The sequence below is a fragment of the Microcaecilia unicolor genome, chromosome 10, assembly GCF_901765095.1.
Source record: "Microcaecilia unicolor chromosome 10, aMicUni1.1, whole genome shotgun sequence".
Classification (NCBI taxonomy): domain Eukaryota; kingdom Metazoa; phylum Chordata; class Amphibia; order Gymnophiona; family Siphonopidae; genus Microcaecilia; species Microcaecilia unicolor.
In genome coordinates this window covers 86418526-86436032 of record NC_044040.1, presented here as the reverse complement: position 1 = coordinate 86436032, position 17507 = coordinate 86418526, and the positions used below count along the sequence as shown (strand labels likewise).

The 17507-nt window shown below is 45.6% G+C and overlaps 1 protein-coding gene across 2 annotated transcripts in view; it reads left to right on the top strand.

The window, feature by feature from the left end:
- The window catches only part of N6AMT1 (N-6 adenine-specific DNA methyltransferase 1), a 167117-nt gene that overhangs the window by 119655 nt on the left and 29955 nt on the right, over positions 1–17507 (top strand). The gene's annotated exons all lie outside the window — the stretch shown is intronic.

The following is a 17507-nucleotide window of genomic DNA, read 5'->3' as shown; positions in this document are numbered from 1 at the left end:
ATATTCAAATTTATCTTATATTACATTTACCATAATGTTTTATCAAATGGATTTTTAAAAAAAAATTTTGACATTCAATTATTATGTGTTATTAATTATATTCATAATTATTTTTCTGTGGATATTCAACTATATTGCCTCTGGTTTCTAAAGTATTTATTTGTTTTCATTATTCTATATTGTTATCCATTTTTTAAATATAAATTGGTATATTGTCTTTTAGCTAGGTTGCGTGGTGAGTTCATTCATTTTTTTCATTTTAAAAGACAACACTTAATAAATATAGCATGATGGGTTTAAAAATAAAAATAAAATTTTTTTTTTTATCACAACACTAACATTTGTTCCCAGTTTTTCACTTGCTTTGTATTCTTATCTTTATATCATATTTTTAAAGGCAGACTGTTGAATTACATATTATTAATTCAGCTGAATTCCTTCTGTATTATTTCTATAGTTTTTTCAATTTTTAAATCATGAAATAGATTCATTTTACATATTAGCCAGTCAGCTTTTAAGTTTGAACATACAATATGATTATTTTCTGACTTTTACGAGTGCTTATTCTTTTGAGTTACTTGGTCGCGCCCCTTTTACTAATTGATTCAAAGACCGTCTAGGCTAGGTTTCGGTTTCACTTTTTAAATCCTACTACACTTGCAAATTAAGTTTTTTGGAGAAGATTATCATATTATTTTATTGCTTAGCTGTTTAAATATTCTTTTGTTTAGCTATATATATCCCTGATGTCTTCATCACTATTTTGGCCAGGATGTATGGTGAATTTATTTTTCTTTAAAAGATTATATCAAAAAATATATAATATAATGCGTTTATAATTTAATATAATGTGAATATAATTATTCACTATAATTAATTATCAATTGGTCCTTAATTTTTATTAATTTTTATTATGGTTTAGCCTTTTGAGTTACTTTGATGCATTCACCAATTGATTTAAAGTCCGTTTAGATTAGAAATTGGCTGGTTATTTTTAACCATTATTTTTAACCAATATTTGCATATCATTTTAACATTTAGCCATTTTTCCTTGATTCACACTTATGAGATTAGACAGATCGCTGATTGGTTGTGTAAATCAATGATTGCTTAGTATTCCTTTCAACCCATTAGTTTAGTGTCCTTTTAGATTAAGTCACGGTTGGCGATTTAAATTTATTAGCTACCATATTTGTCAATCAAACTTTTGGAGACTTTATGCATCCTATCGGACATGTCCACGTCTTACGCACAGTGCTATTTAAAAGCGGATGTTTTGGCACCAACTTTTTCAATTTGTACCTGCCGGTGCGAGAAAACTTATTTTCCTTGATCAAGGTATGTTCTCCTTTTGGCGACTTTTCAGTGCGCTTCGGGTTAAAATATATTTTTTATATTTTTTACATATCTTTCAGTTGCAAATAGCGCACTGGATTAACTGTTAAAATACTATTTTTCCTTTAAGATATTCTTCACTCTCTCTTTCAGTGGCTTTTTCTTTCGCTACGGCTTTTATTTTTCATTCCTTAATATTTATTTTAATTATATTTTTTGTATTTTGTTTAGCTGCAATAAATCACTAGATGATTCGCTAAAATATAATTCTTAATTATAGATGTTTATTATGCCCTTTTTGAGATGTATTTTAGGTTTTACAGATGGCGGGGTCTTTTTAACGTCTTCTTAGCATTAGTCTTATATCCCATTACCTGTGTTTCCCCATTTTATTACCTACACAACTTTTTGCACATCTGAAGGTTAACATTAACGTTTTCACTTTATTTCTAAAAGATAATACCAATTTTTTATCGTTATGGATATATTTATATGTAGTCTGATCATTTTGATATATATTGCTTTTCAGGAGACATTTTATTCTACTTTATTCTATTATTTTTTTATTTTTGCAACTCGGTTTTGTTGATTCTGTAAATCTAGTTGTGTTTTATTTTAATCTTAGCCCATGATACTGGGCTACACACTTCTTGATAGGTTATGTTCGTGGATATGTTTTTTCCCAATTTTTTTTTAGTTCAGTTTTTTTTAGTTAATTTGTCATTTTTCTTTTATTTGGGGGGGGGGGGTTATATATATCATTTTTATTTATTATTTTCTTTTTATCATTTATTTTTCTTTTTTCACATTTTTATTTTTATTTTTCACTTTATTTTTATTTTTCACATTATTATTTTTCTATTTATAAATATTTTTATATTTTTGTTCTTTTACAGAGACATTTGTTTTATGTGCTCCACCGTCAGTCATTACATAACTGTGCACTCATTGATTGGTAGGTTTTCCTTTTTTCTTTTATGCTTATGATCTTATACTATATATCTATGTGATTTATATATGTTTATAAACGTAATAATCTGATCCTTATGAAATGCTTTGTATTTTTATCTTTATAACTAAAATTGAAAGATTTATTTTTATAATTAGGTATGTTACATTAGCTTAATGGATCACCCCATCATATTAATTTTTAATTATGTAATTTATATTTTTGTTCTGCTATATGCTCTTTTTAATATTATTGTTCTACCGCACTCTCTATCAAATCATAACTTTATGTGAACAATTAAGCTGATTAATATAATTTATTTATGTTATGGCTGAATTGAGGTATGCTTTGTTGTAGAGTCTTTTTTAATATAATCATCCATCATTTATGGTGTTCATATGTTGATGTAAAAATAGAATTAGTGCTATAACAGCTATATTATTTATTAATCCAACGATTTAAACATTTTTATTAATTGATTATCTTTATTGTACTTTTTTTTAATTAATCAATTTATATTTTTGATTTTTGTGTGTTTTTATATATATCTTGTTTGTTATGATTTTAAATTAATTACTATTTATATGTTATGTTATTCTATAGACCCCTGATGAAGGCTTTTTAAAGACGAAACATGAACCATGTAGGGTCCAAATAAAGTTTTGATTTGGGAGCATCATACTCTTGCGTTTGGACTGATCTCTTGAAGTTGGTTTCTTTCACTCTTCTTGTGTTGCTGTACTTTTGTGGAAAGTGTGAACCCCTTTTGGTTTTTGTGGGCCCAAGAGACAAGCAGAGCTCCGGAGTCTCAATGCATAGATGAGGCGATGGTGCAGGGAGGAGGGTTTTAGATTTGTAAGGAACTGGGCAACATTCTGGGGAAAAGGCCTATTCCGGAATCATAGGCACCCCGTATAAGAGCCCAACCCTGACCTGCTTCCCCTGCCTTCTTCTCGAATTCAGCAGGGCAGGATCAAAATTGTAGTTTTCTCTCCCTGCCGGCGCCGACACCCACCCGCCCCGCCCTCCTGCTCATTTCTTTTCTCACCGGCTGCAGCTGCCTGCCTGACTTGATATATCCCTAAGGCTCCTTCCCCAGCGGTTTTGGCTCTGACGGAAGGGAACCTCCCACCTGTAACACAGTTCCTGCCTGCTGCCTTTCCTGCGTCAGAGCCTGGCTGTGACTGTGAGTCTGAGTGTTGCAGCATGCTGCGGCTCTTTTCAATCAGTGACCGACACCGACCGAGCCAGGGAGGGAGTCAGCGGATCGCACAAGCAAGCAGTAAGGAGTATTTGGGTCGGCGTGATGATGCTGGATGTTGAAGGGAGGCGAGAGAGATGGGGAGACATAGGGACAATGTTGGATGGTGGTGAGGGGCAAGACAGTGAGGCAATGCTGGATTGGGGCAGAGAGAGAGAGGTTTTATATGTTAAAGTAAAAATTTAATATTTTGTTTCATGCAGATCTCTTTTGTTTAAACCTAACTAAATGGGCTATAAGCCCCTAATGCAGTCCATTGGTTTGGGTCTCTTATTGCTAAATTGCTTTGTTGAACAGGAGACTGATGAGGGGATGGGGTGATGATGCTGGATGATGAAGAGGAGAGAGAGATGGGGAGACATAGGGGCAATGTTGGATGGTGGTGGGGGCAAGTCAATGGGGCAATGTTGAATTGGGGCAGAGAGAGAGAGGGAGGGAGAGAGAGGTTTTATAAGTCAAAATAAAAATAAATATTTTGTTTCATGCAGATCTCTTTTGTTGAAACATAACTAAATGGGCTATAAGCCCCTAATGCAGTCCATTGGTTTTCTTATATTTTGTTCTTGCGATGACTTATACTGTACCAAAATTGAAAACTCTTATCTCTATCTGGTCGTTAATAAAAGGAGTTCATTGTGAATACTATCCACCCTAACAGGTTGTTTTTTGGCTGTACATGAGGAATTGTGGTATTATGATCCCTTGTTTCATATTGTTGGTCTGTGTTTTCCGTATGGGTGGTATTTTGGTGTATTAGGGTCTGCCCATTGTAATATTTACAGTGCTGCCTTTTCATGCATAATGTTACTTTACTAATGTGACCATTTCATTTTGGGATTTTCAATGGATGGAAATAGCAGTGTTTAATAATTGATAACATTTTTGACTAGTATACATTGGTTAATATGGGCTTTGAACAACCACTTTATTGTTTGACATATGATACATATCTAATATCTAAATGTAATAAAAGGTATTGTGACTATTTTACTTGTACTTATTTTTTTTTCCTGTGTGTTGTCAGACAATTATAGATATAAGCCCCACCCCTGGCACCACCCCTAACTCCGCCCCATTTAGCCTCCCCAGACGGTTGGGCCACTGACCGCCTATGTCCGGAATGATGGGCTCCCCCTTAACCAAGGTGGAACCAGGCTGCTGGAATCGGCATTTAAAAAGGAGATAAAGCAGCTTTTAAACTAGAAACTGAGGGAAGGCTGACAGTCGTTCAAAAGTGCATGGTTCGGAGCAAGGTATCCTTCAAAGATATCACCAAAACAGTGAAGATAGGGTATCCTGATAGCAAGGTTGCAATAGAGATCATAGTAGACCAGGAGGGGCATTTTCAAAAGAAATGTCTAAGTTGGAATTTGGACGTCTTTGTAGAACGTCCAAATTCGGAGACGGGGAAAAGGTCATTTTCGAAAAAAGTGTTACGTTTGTGAGTTCTTTGTACCAAATGGAGCACTGCTGAGTGCGAGGATACACACCCTGACTCTGCTTGGCGGCCGAGCAACCCCGAGGTTCACCTGCGGTGACCGCCGTTCCCCAGGGGTTGAGCCCCCAGGTGCGGGCAGCCGACAGGACTTACGTAGAGAGAAGATGAGAGGGGCGCTGAGGAAACCAGCCGGAGGAGAGTAGAAGGCAGGCAGCTGGTAAAGGAGAGATCCAGGTACAAGCAAGGTCTTTCAGGCAGGCAGCTGACGAGAGAGTAATCCAGGTACAAGCAAGGTCTTACAGGCAGGCAGCTGACGAGAGAGAGTAATCCAGGTACAAGCAAGGTCTTACAGGCAGGCAGCAGATGGGAGAGTAATCCAGATACAAGCAAGGTCAAGAACCAGGAACACAGGCAGAACACCGTGAAGATAAACGCTTACCAACTAGAAGCCGAAGCAATAATGCAGAGGAAAGCTCTCCTGAAGTAGTGCAGGCATCTGACGTCAACAGGAGGCACCTGGAGAAAGAGAGCTTGATAGGTCAGGAAGGCAGTGAGGGGAGGGGCGCAGAAGCCTGCCCACGGAGCAGGAAGGCGGGCCGGCGGCTGCAAGCAACCTCGGAAGCTCCCCAGGAAGAGCGCCGACCTGACCGCAGGCAGGGTGACCCAGGGGACCCGGGCGCGTGCCGGAAAGGGCTGCAGAAGGGTGCAGCACCGCCCTGAAGTGCCGGACCCGCAGAGATGGCGAGCATCCCCGCGTCGCCGGAGAGCCCCGCCGATGAGCTAAGGGGTGTGACAAAAAGATGAACGTCCATCTTTGTGTTCGAAAATACCTTGGACATCCTTGGATTTGGATGTCTTTGATTTTCAGCCATTTGGACGTGGGAGGAACCAGCATTTTTAGTACACTGGTCCCCCTGACTTGCCAGGACAGCAATTGGGCACCCTAGGGGGCACTGCAGTGGACTTCATAAACTGCTCCCAGGTACATAGCTCCCTTACCTTGTCTGTTGAGCCCCCCAAAACCCAGTACCACCAACTGTACACCACTACCATAGCCCACATGGGTGAAGGGGGGCACCTATAAGTGGGTACAGAGGATTTCTCCGAGGACAAGCAGGCTGCTTGTTCTCACGACTGGGTGACGTCCGCGTCAGCCCCCACCAACCGGAAGAAGCTTCGCGGGCGGTCCGCACGCAGGGCACGCCCACCGCGCATGCGCAGCCGTCTTCCCGCCCGTGCGCGACCGTTCCCGCCAGTTCCTTTTTTTGCGTGACTGGAGAGAGTCGTGCCTTCGCCGCTCTCTCTGTTTTCAGCCCCGGAAAAACCGTCGCGTTTACGCGAACCTTTTTATTTTATTTTATTTCGTTGCCGCGCGCTCCACTTTTCTTTCTTTTAAAAAAAAAAAAAAAGGAGCACGCGCTCCCTTTTTCCCTCATTTCTAGCGGGGGCGTCGCGTTGCGGCCTAGTGGCCGCACGGTCGATTTCTTTTTTCGAGGTGTGATTACAGCCACCATCGATGACTTTAACTTCGCCGACGCGATTTTTCCGTCGATGTCCTCGAAGGTCCCGAGTGGATTTAAAAAAGTGTGGTCGGTGCGGCCGGCCGATCTCGCAGACCAACACCCACGCTTGGTGCCTCCAGTGCCTCGGGCCGGAGCACAATATCAAATCGTGTTCCCTGTGTCTCGGTCTCCGGAAACGGACTCAGTTCTTCGGGACCGTCTTTTTGGAACTTGCGCCGGCCCCTCGACGTCGACCTCGACGGCATCGGTATCGACAGCCGGTTCTTCGGTACCGGTATCGATGCCCGAGAAATCGGCACCGATGGCATCGACCCCAGGAGCACAGGTCCCGTCGGCCCGCCGGTCCTCCGGTGAAGGTAGAGGTGAGAGGCCGCGTGGGCAATCGGCCCCGGTCACTCCCTCGGCCCATGGCCCTCGGGAACGAACCCTGTCGGACCCGGTTCCTCGTAACCGAGGGGGATCGACCTCCTCCTCCTCTGCTCCACCTGGCGCCGATGACGGGCATCGCAAAAAATCAAAAAAGCACCGTCATCGGTCGCCCTCGATGCACCAGGGTTCCGGTGCCGGCAAGGAGTCGACGCCGAAGCGTCCTCGTCGAGAGGAGAGATCCCCTTCTCGGTGGTGGAGGTACCGCCGCGTCAGGGTCCCAGCACCGGTGCCGTCTCCTGGACCCGAGCAGCTTCTGGCACCGACACCTCTACCGGCCCCACCGTCTTTCCCGGCAGTGGGCCTGGACGAGTGCCTCCGAGCCATCCTTCCAGGGATCCTGGAAGGGCTGATGCGCCAGGCTGTGCCGGCGCTGGGGGTGCTTGCGCCCTCGGCGCCGTTGACTGTGGCGCCGGCGAGCTCTAGCCCGGTGCCGAGGCCGTCGACACCACCGCCGCTTGCGGCGCCGGTCTCGACCGCCACGCAGGTGGAGTCCCCGTCGATGGAGGGAGCTTCGTCCCCGCCGGCGCGGGAGTCCACCGCTCGACGACACCGAGGCCTCGGTGCCTCGACGTCGAGCCGGGCCCGGTTAAAGACTCAGCTACATGAGCTTATGTCCGATACCGAGGAAGAGGCCTCGTGGGGGGAAGAGGAGGACCCCAGATATTTCTCCTCAGAGGAGTCTGCGGGCCTCCCCTCTGACCCCACGCCTTCACCGGAGAGGAAACTCTCACCCCCGGAGAGCCTCTCTTTTGCCTCCTTTGTCAGGGATATGTCTATCTGCATTCCCTTCCCCGTGGTCTCTGTGGATGAGCCAAGGGCTGAGATGCTCGAGGTCCTCGACTATCCATCACCACCTAGAGAGTCCTCCACGGTGCCGTTGCACAATGTCCTCAAAGAGACACTGCTTCGGAACTGGATGAGACCGCTATCTAATCCCATCATCCCCAAGAAAGCGGAATCCCAGTACAGAATCCACTCTGACCCAGAGTTAATGCGGCCCCAATTGCCCCATGACTCGGCGGTCATGGATTCTGCTCTCAAGAAGGCACGGAGTTCGAGGGATACCGCCTCGACGCCCCCGGGGCGGGAGTCTCGCACTCTGGACTCGTTTGGGAGGAAGGCCTACCAATCCTTCATGCTCGTGACCCGCATCCAGTCATACCAGCTCTATACGAGCATCCACATGCGGAACAATGTGAAGCAACTGGCGGACCTGGTCGATAAGCTCCCGCCGGAGCAGTCCAGGCCTTATCAGGAGGTGGTCAGGCAGCTGAAGGCGTGCAGAAAGTTCCTGTCCAGGGGTATCTATGACACCTGTGACGTGGCATCTCGTGCTGCGGCCCAAGGTATAGTGATGCGCAGGCTCTCATGGCTGCGTGCCTCTGACCTGGACAACCGCAACCAGCAGAGACTGGCCGACGTCCCTTGCCGGGGGGATAATATTTTTGGTGAGAAGGTCGAGCAGCTGGTGGACCAACTGCATCAGCGGGAAACCGCCCTCGACAAGCTCTCCCACCGGGCGCCTTCAGCATCCACCTCAGCAGGTGGACGTTTTTCCCGGGCCCGGCAGGCTGCACCCTATTCTTTTGCAAAGCGTAGGTACACCCAGCCGGCCTGAAGGCCTCGTCAGGCACAGGGACAGCCCCAGCGCGCTCGTTCTCGTCAACAGCGTGCGCCTAAGCAGCCCCCTGCGCCTCCACAGCAAAAGCCGGGGACGGGCTTTTGACTGGATCCACGGGAACATAGCCGCCCTCAAAGTGTCCGTACCGGACGATCTGCCGGTCGGGGGGAGGTTAAAATTTTTTCACCAAAGGTGGCCTCTCATAACCTCCGACCAGTGGGTTCTCCAAATAGTGCGGTGCGGATACGCCCTGAATTTGGCCTCCCTGCCACCAAATTGTCCTCCGGGAGCTCAATCTTTCAGCTCCCATCACAAGCAGGTACTTGCAGAGGAACTCTCCGCCCTTCTCAGCGCCAATGCGGTCGAGCCCGTACCACCCGGGCAGGAAGGGCAGGGATTCTATTCCAGGTACTTCCTTGTGGAAAAGAAAACAGGGGGGATGCGTCCCATCCTAGACCTGAGAGGCCTGAACAAATTCCTGGTCAAAGAAAAGTTCAGGATGCTTTCCTTGGGCACCCTTCTGCCAATGATTCAGAAAAACGATTGGCTATGTTCCCTGGATTTAAAGGACGCATACACTCACATCCCGATACTGCCAGCTCACAGACAGTATCTCAGATTCCGCCTGGGCGCACGGCACTTTCAGTATGGTGTGCTGCCCTTTGGGCTCGCCTCTGCCCCACGAGTGTTTACAAAGTGCCTCGTGGTGGTGGCGGCGTATCTACGCAAGCTGGGAGTGCACGTGTTCCCATATCTCGACGATTGGCTGGTCAAGAACACCTCGGAGGCAGGAGCCCTCCGGTCCATGCAGTGCACTATTCAACTCCTGGAGCTGCTGGGGTTTGTGATAAATTGCCCAAAGTCCCATCTCCAGCCAACCCAGTCTCTGGAATTCATAGGAGCTCTGCTGAATACCCAGACGGCTCAGGCCTTTCTTCCCGAAGCGAGGGCCAACAACCTCCTGTCCCTTGCTTCGCGGACCAGAGCGTCTCAGCAGGTCACAGCTCGGCAGATGTTGAGACTTCTGGGTCATATGGCCTCCACAGTTCATGTGACTCCCATGGCTCATCTTCACATGAGATCTGCTCAATGGACCCTAGCTTCCCAGTGGTTCCAAGCCACCAGGAATCTAGAAGATGTCATCCGCCTCTCCACCAGTTGCCGCACTTCACTGCTCTGGTGGACCATTCGGACCAATTTGACCCTGGGACGTCCATTCCAAATTCCGCAGCCCACGAAAGTGTTGACGACGGATGCATCTCGCCTGGGGTGGGGAGCTCATGTCGATGGGCTCCACACCCAGGGTCTGTGGTCCCTCCAGGAAAAGGATCTGCAGATCAACCTCCTGGAGCTCCGAGCGATCTGGAACGCACTGAAGGCTTTCAGAGATCGGCTGTCCTGCCAAATTATTCAAATTCGGACAGACAATCAGGTTGCAATGTATTACACCAACAAGCAGGGGGGCACCGGATCTCGCCGTCGGGATGTGGAGTTGGGCCCGCCGGTTCGGCATGCTTCTCCAAGCCACATACCTGGCAGGCGTAAACAACAGTCTGGCCGACAGACTGAGCAGAGTCATGCAACCGCACGAGCGGTCACTTCATTCCAGAGTGGTACGCAAGATCTTCCGAGAGTGGGGCACCCCCTCGGTGGACCTTTTCGCCTCTCAGACCAACCACAAGCTGCCTCTGTTCTGTTCCAGACTACAGGCACACGGCAGGCTAGCGTCGGATGCCTTTCTCCTCCATTGGGGGACCGGCCTCCTGTATGCTTATCCTCCCATACCTTTGGTGGGGAAGACCTTACTGAAGCTCAAGCAAGACCACGGCACCATGATTCTGATAGCGCCCTTTTGGCCCCGTCAGATCTGGTTCCCTCTTCTTCTGGAGTTGTCCTCAGAAGAACCGTGGAGATTGGAGTGTTTTCCGACTCTCATCTCGCAGAACGACGGAGCGTTGCTGCACCCCAACCTTCAGTCCCTGGCTCTCACGGCCTGGATGTTGAGGGCGTAGACTTCACTGCGTTGGGTCTGTCTGAGGGTGTCTCCCGTGTCTTGCTTGCCTCTAGGAAGGATTCCACTAAAAAGAGTTACTTTTTCAAGTGGAGGAGGTTTGTCATTTGGTGTGAGAGCAAGGCCCTAGAACCTCGTTCTTGCCCTGCACAGAACCTGCTTGAATACCTTCTGCACTTGTCAGAGTCTGGCCTCAAGACCAACTCAGTAAGGAATCACCTTAGTGCGATTAGTGCTTACCATTATCGTGTGGAAGGTAAAGCCATCTCTGGAGAGCCTTTAGTCGTTCGATTCATGAGAGGCTTGCTTTTGTCAAAGCCCCCTATCAAGCCTCCTACAGTGTCATGGGATCTCAACGTCGTCCTCACCCAGCTGATGAAACCTCCTTTTGAGCCACTGAATACCTGCCATCTGAAGTACTTGACCTGGAAGGTCATTTTCTTGGTGGCAGTTACTTCAGCTCGTAGGGTCAGTGAGCTTCAAGCCCTGGTAGCTCATGCTCCTTATACCAAATTTCATCACAACAGAGTAGTGCTCCGCACCCACCCAAAGTTCCTGCCGAAGGTGGTGTCGGAGTTCCATCTTAACCAGTCAATTGTCTTGCCAACATTCTTTCCCAGGCCGCATACCCGCCCTGCTGAACGTCAGTTGCACACATTGGACTGCAAGAGAGCATTGGCCTTCTACTTGGAGCGGACACAGCCCCACAGACAGTCCGCCCAATTGTTTGTTTCTTTCGACCCTAACAGGCTAGGGGTCGCTGTCGGGAAACGCACCATCTCCAATTGGCTAGCAGATTGCATTTCCTTCACTTACGCCCAGGCTGGGCTGGCTCTTGAGGGTCATGTCATGGCTCATAGTGTTAGAGCCATGGCAGCGTCAGTGGCCCACCTGAAGTCAGCCACTATTGAAGAGATTTGCAAGGCTGCGACGTGGTCATCTGTCCACACATTCACATCACATTACTGCCTCCAGCAGGATACCCGACGCGACAGTCGGTTCGGGCAGTCGGTGCTGCAGAATCTGTTTGGGGTGTAAATCCAACTCCACCCTCCAGGACCCGAATTTATTCTGGTCAGGCTGCACTCTCAGTTAGTTGTTCTTTGTAGGTCAATTTTTGTTATGCCCTCGCCGTTGCGAGGTTCAATTGACCTGGGTTCTTGTTTTGAGTGAGCCTGAGAGCTAGGGATACCCCAGTCGTGAGAACAAGCAGCCTGCTTGTCCTCGGAGAAAGTGAATGATACATACCTGTAGCAGGTGTTCTCCGAGGACAGCAGGCTGATTGTTCTCACCTACCCTCCCTCCTCCCCTTTGGAGTTGCGTTTTCATCTTTTTGCTTGTCATTCAACTGGCGGGAACGGTCGCGCACGGGCGGGAAGACGGCCCGCGAAGCTTCTTCCGGTTGGTGGGGGCTGACGCGGACGTCACCCAGTCGTGAGAACAATCAGCCTGCTGTCCTCGGAGAACACCTGCTACAGGTATGTATCATTCACTTTCTGGTGGGTTTTGGAGGGCTCGCTGTTTCCTCCACAAATGTAACAGGTAGGGGGGATGTGGGCCTGTGTCCACCTGTCTGAAGTGCACTGCACCTACTACTAAACTACTCCAGGGACCTGCATGCGCTGTCATGGACCTGAGTATGACATCTGAGGCTGGCATAGAGGCTGGCAAGTAATATTTTTAACCATGTTTTTGAGGGTGGGAGGGGGTTATTGACCACTGGGGGAGTAATGGGAGGTCATCCCTGATTCCCTCCAGTGGTCATTTCGTGCACCTTTTTGTGCCTTATTTGTAATAAAAACAGGTCTGGGTGAAAATGTCCAAGTTTTAGTCCTGGACATCTTTGCTTTTTTCCATTATGGCTCAAAGATGTCCAAGTCTTAGGAACGCCCAAGTCCCGCCTCGACCACGCCTCCGATATGCCCCCTTGAGATTTGGACGTCCTTGCGACAGACTTCAGAGAAAGATGTTCAAAATCGGGTTTCAATTATACTGATTTGGACGTCCAAGTGCCAATTTATGCCACTTTTTGGAAGTCCATCTCTTTCGAAAATGAGCCTGCAGGTATCTTTAAATAAAAAGCAGACAAAAGATTGCAATTTATTACTGTCAACAGCTGAGCAACATCCAAATAAGAACAACAAACATAGTTTGAAATGTCTATATGCAAATGCCAGAAGCTTAAGAAATAAAATAGGAGAGTTTGTTTATTAAAATTTGATATATTGCCCTATCTGAACAGACAGGTCAGGGTGGTTTACAAAGGCTAAAAAATAAGATTAAAAAATTTAAACAATCGAAAAAGAAAAGAAATGGAATTCCATTAAGATAGTAAAGAAAGCATACGCAATAAGAACAAACAGAACTTAAAAAAAAATAGTTATCTTAACAGAGAAACCCTGATCATGAAATAAATCATCACTGAAAGTCGGTGCTAAGGGCAACAGAAAATAAGTGTGTTTTTAGTAAAATCTTGAATTTCTTAAGAGAAGATTCAGAATGAATAGAAGGAGATAAGTCTTTCTAAAGTGTGGGACCAAGAAAATGGCAGAGTGTCTCATAGATTCCAGATGTGCAAATTTAGGTGTGAGTCTAGTGAGGGTAAGGATATTGTGGGCATAGGTGCCCCGTATAAGAGGCTTGGGGAGGCTAAGCCTCCCCAGCCCAACTGTGACCTTCCCTTGGCTGCTGCCCCCACAAATGCAGGGCTGGTGCAGCGCTGCAGCCAGGTAGCTCTCTGGCGGTCCCTCCTTCCTTCCCGGCCTCAGCTCCCCGACCGGCAGCCTTCCTCCTCTCCGTTCCTCCCTCCCCCCCAACAGCGTGTGTGCGTGTTTTAACCCTTTTACTTTCCATGGCAGCGATGTCGGTGGTGAAGAAGGCACTGCAGGCTCGCCTCCGGCTCCAGCTTCTCCCTTCCCTCTTCACACAGTGTCCCGCCTTCTGCAATGATGCATTTCCTGTTTCCGCGAGGGCGGGACACTGTGTGAAGAGGGAAGGGAGAAGCTGGCGACGAGGCTGCAGTGCCTTCTTCTTCACTGACGTCGCTGCCACGGAGAGTAAAAGGGTTAACCGCATTGGGGGGCAGGAAGGAATGGAGAGGAGGGCTGTCAGGGAGCTGAGGGAGGGCAGGGAGAATCAATGGACATGGAGGGGAGGGGGAGAGAACAGATCGCTGGACATGGAGAGGAGGAGAGGGCAGGGGGAGAGAATAGATCACTGGACATGGAGAGAAGGGGAGGGCAGGGGGAGAGAAGAGATCATTGGAAAGGAGAGGAGGGCAGGGGAGAGAAGAGATCGCTGGAGAGGAGGGGAGGGCAGGGGAGAGAGGAGAATTGCTGGACATGGATGGATGGAGGGGAGGACAGGAGAGAGAGGAGAATTGCTGGACATGGATGGATGAATGAGGGCAGGGGAGAGAAGAGATTTGCTGGATATGGGTGGGTGGAGGAGAGGGCAGGGGAGAATGGAGAGTTCCTGGACATGGATGGAGGGGAGGGGAGAGAGGAGAATTGCTGGACATGGATGGATGGAGGAGAGGGCAGGGGAGAATGGAGGAGACTTGCTGGACATGGATGGATGGAGGGGAGGGCAGAGGAGAGGAGAATTGCTGGACATGGATGGATGAATGGGGGCGGGGAAGAGAGGAAATTTGCAGGATATGGGTGGATGGAGGGAGAGGGCAGGGGAGAATGGAGGGTTGTTGGACGTGGATGGATGGAGGGGAGGGAAGAGAGGAGAAATACTGGACATGGATGGAGTGGAGGGCAGGGAAGAGAGGAGAAATGTTGGACAAGGATGGAGGGAAGGAAAGACAAAGGAAGGAGATTCACACGGATGGAGGGGAAGGGAGAGAGGAGAAATGCTTGACATGGATGGAGGGGAGGGAAGACAGAGGAAGTAGATGCTCATGGATGGAGGGGAGGGGAGTGAGAAGAAATGCTGGATATGGATGGAGGGAAAATTGCTGAATTTAAGGGCTGGATTGGACCACTTTAAGGGCAGATGTTGAAACTGGAGAAAGGATAGGGACAGGGCTACAGATGGTAGACAGGACGCATAAGGACACAGAAGGATGGTGGACATGGTGAGAGAAAAAATATCAAATGGAAAGAAGACACTGCATAAAACAGAAGACACTGGGACCAAAGCTAATAGAAAAACTAAATGCTCAGACAGCAAAGGTAGAAAACATTTTTTTGTTCAGAATTTATTAATTGGAATATGTCAGCTTTTGGAAATGTGGAAAAAAACAAAGGAGGGGTGGGGAAAATAGGCTCTATCCAAACAATGGGGGAGACATATATTATAATTACACAATGATATTTATTGCAAATGGTTGACTCAACACAGCCATGTGTCGGCGCCGTAGCGCCTTCTCTATAAAAAGAAATAAAGTAACAAATATAAAACATACATTTCCTTTGTTCACAATATTTATCTATCTATCTATATATATATATTTTTTTTTAATTTCAAATGGACATCTAAAAAGCATATATGAATAATAATAAACATACATAAAATATCATAAATACAAAAAGATCATAAACATATTCAAATCAATAAAATAGATAATATTGAACATTGTTATTAAAATGGTGTTGCAAGATAAATAAATACATGAATAATACAAAAAAAAACCAAATGCATATAAAAGAAAACATCAAAGAATATATATATATATATATATATATATATATATATATATATATATATATATATATATATACTTTTTGAATTGTGGTGTATTTTCATGTATGTTTCCATAAACACTATACAGCAAAAATCAACAGTATACGATGGTTTACATATATAAATGTCCAGAAATCTTTTGCCAGAAGACAGTATAAGGATAATGCAAAATATGACAAATGAACAACATTGCATATACGTAAGTAGATCGATATATGACAAAAAGTAGGGAGCATACATGGTCTGTGGGCTGGGTAATTACATATAAACTGTGTCTGAAAAATAGTTTATATTGAGCATAAAGGATAAGGTTTGCTTACAACTTTCCGCCATTGGTAAGTACTCAGAAAAAAAAGAAAAAATGAAAAGAAATATATAATAAAAAATATATATAATACTAAGAAATGGTAAAAATAAATATAAAAATTCTCAGAAAAAGGGGGAGAAGGGGAAGTGAGAAAAAATGGGGGGAGGGGGGAGGAGAGAAAAGAGAATGAAAAAGGATAAAAGAAAAAAAATATATATATATACCAAGAGGGAAGCAAATCCAAAAGAAATATATTACTAACCTTTCAAAGGTATATTCAGTGTTTTGGTGGTTAACACACTGGGAGATACTGAGGAATGCACAATTCCTTCTGAAAGAAACAATGTATGTGTGAAAAAAGGATGAACATGAACTACCAGGAGTGGCTGTAAATTTAATCCTTTTATCCTTTTTCATTCTCTTTTCTCTCCTCCCCACTCCCCCCTTTTTTCTCACTTCCCCTTCTCCCCCTTTTCTGAGTATTTTTATATTTATTTTTACCATTTCTTAGTATTATATATATTTTTTATTATATATTTCTTTTCATTTTTTCCTTTTTTTTCTGAGTACTTACCAATGGCGGAAAGTTGTAAGCAAACCTTATCCTTTATGCTCAATATACACTATTTTTCAGACACAGTTTATATGTAATTACCCAGCCCACAGACCATGTATGCTCCCTACTTTTTGTCATATATCGATCTAAAGGTATCAGAATTCCCCTTACTTATATGCAATGTTGTTCATTTGTCATATTTTGCATTATCCTTATACTGTCTTCTGGCAAAAGATTTCTGGACATTTATATATGTAAACCATCGTATACTGTTGATTTTTGCTGTATAGTGTTTATGGAAACATACATGAAAATACACCAAAAAGTATATAATATATACATATATAATTTTTTTAATGTTTTCTTTTATATGCATTTGTTTTTTTTCTATTATTCATGTATTTATTTATCTTGCAACACCATTTTAATAACAATAACAATTAATATTATTCAATATTATCTATTTTATTGATTTGAATATGTTTATGATCTTGTTTTTGTATTTATGATATTTTATGTATGTTTATTTTTATTCATATATGTTTTTTAGATGTTGTGAAGGAGAGGACCTGGGGGTAGATAAGATGGAAGTGGAAGAGGAAGAAGGGAGGCGGCTCACGAGCAGACATAGGCAGAACAGAGCCTGCCCTCCATTCCATCCCCAGAGAGCGAGAGAAGTAGTAATGCCCCCTAGAAAAGGGTGGAGGGAAAAAGACTACATTACCCAGCATCCCCCGAGAGAGAGCAGAGAAAGGTTCGTGACCCCTGTAAAATGGAGGAGAGGAAGAGACTACATTTCCCAGCAACCTCGGGGCAAAGCCTGGTACAGAGATTACCTTCCCCAGCAGGAACAGGGGGAGAACTCTAACAAGGAAAGGGTGGTGCCCCTGCAGGGTAATCAAGGGAAAGAGGAACAGCTGCAAAGTGGGTGGGACGGGGAGCCCATGGAGTATCAAGAAGCTGGGCAGAGAGAAAGAGAGGAGAGCGAGGAAGAGCCTATGGACCTCTCAGCCTGGGCTCACTCCTTAGGTAACAAGCTAAGGGACCAGGTAACTTCATGGTATGGTAACTGGGCTAAGAGAGGAAAGAGGAAAGGCCATGTGGGAGGATGGGTCAGTGCTTAGAGAGAGTGACCCAGATGGGTGGGGCCTTTTCATTTTCCAGAGCTCAGGCTGTGAATGAACTTTGAGTTTAAAGAGTTCTGGTTGAAGAGGGACGAGAGATTTTTCCTGGAGTGGGCTGAGCCCAGCAGGAAGAAGGTGGAGTGTGAACTGTGGCTAAAAAGCCTAAAAGAAGCTGAAGGGGTTTGAGCTGTGTGCTGAAGCCTCAAGAACTGTGTTTGTTTGTTTTTTTGGAACTGCTTGCAGTGTTTTGGCCCCTCCCAA